This window comes from Melospiza georgiana, chromosome 15 (genome assembly GCF_028018845.1).
Source record: "Melospiza georgiana isolate bMelGeo1 chromosome 15, bMelGeo1.pri, whole genome shotgun sequence".
Lineage (NCBI taxonomy): Eukaryota > Metazoa > Chordata > Aves > Passeriformes > Passerellidae > Melospiza > Melospiza georgiana.
The window spans coordinates 10,713,798-10,714,394 of record NC_080444.1 but is presented as its reverse complement, the minus strand read 5'-3'; positions in this window follow the sequence as shown (position 1 = coordinate 10,714,394).

Below are 597 nucleotides of genomic sequence, written 5' to 3'. Positions count from 1 at the left end.
TTCTCTATTTGGAGTCCTTGATTGGTGCATCAGTATTTGGATGTAAGGAACACTGGGCTTTTACTTTTTCTCTGAAGGCCTGTTGCCTTGTTGCCCTTTTCCTGTAGAAAATAGATCATGATTTTGGACAGTGTTCTGTCTCAACACATATGGAAGTCAGTAGGATGTCTTGCAAGCAAATCTTAATCTACTTCTGTAGACTGGAGGAGGGTTTTGTCATGCCCTTCAGGGAGGCTGGGAATAATCATTCCCTGTGATTCTCCTTTGCCCTTTTGCTCTGTTAACATGTGAATATTGGCTCCTTGCCAACACATGGAGGACTGGAATGAGTTCCCATTTCTGAATTATTTGCAAAGAAATTAGAGTTAATTGCTGACAAAAAAGCAAAAGTTACGGAGGAACAAGGCAGTGTTTGAGAAATGTGGGTGCTTGGTGTTAGTATCAGGCTCTTGTACCACTATGTGGCTGTGCAGCTGAATTGACTTTGGAACCACATCCTGCTGTCTTCTTGGGAGAGATTGGTAGTATGGGAGAGTTTTATATGTTAGATATAACAAATGTCATTAATTTATTCAATCAGTATTAAAGCAGCGTGCC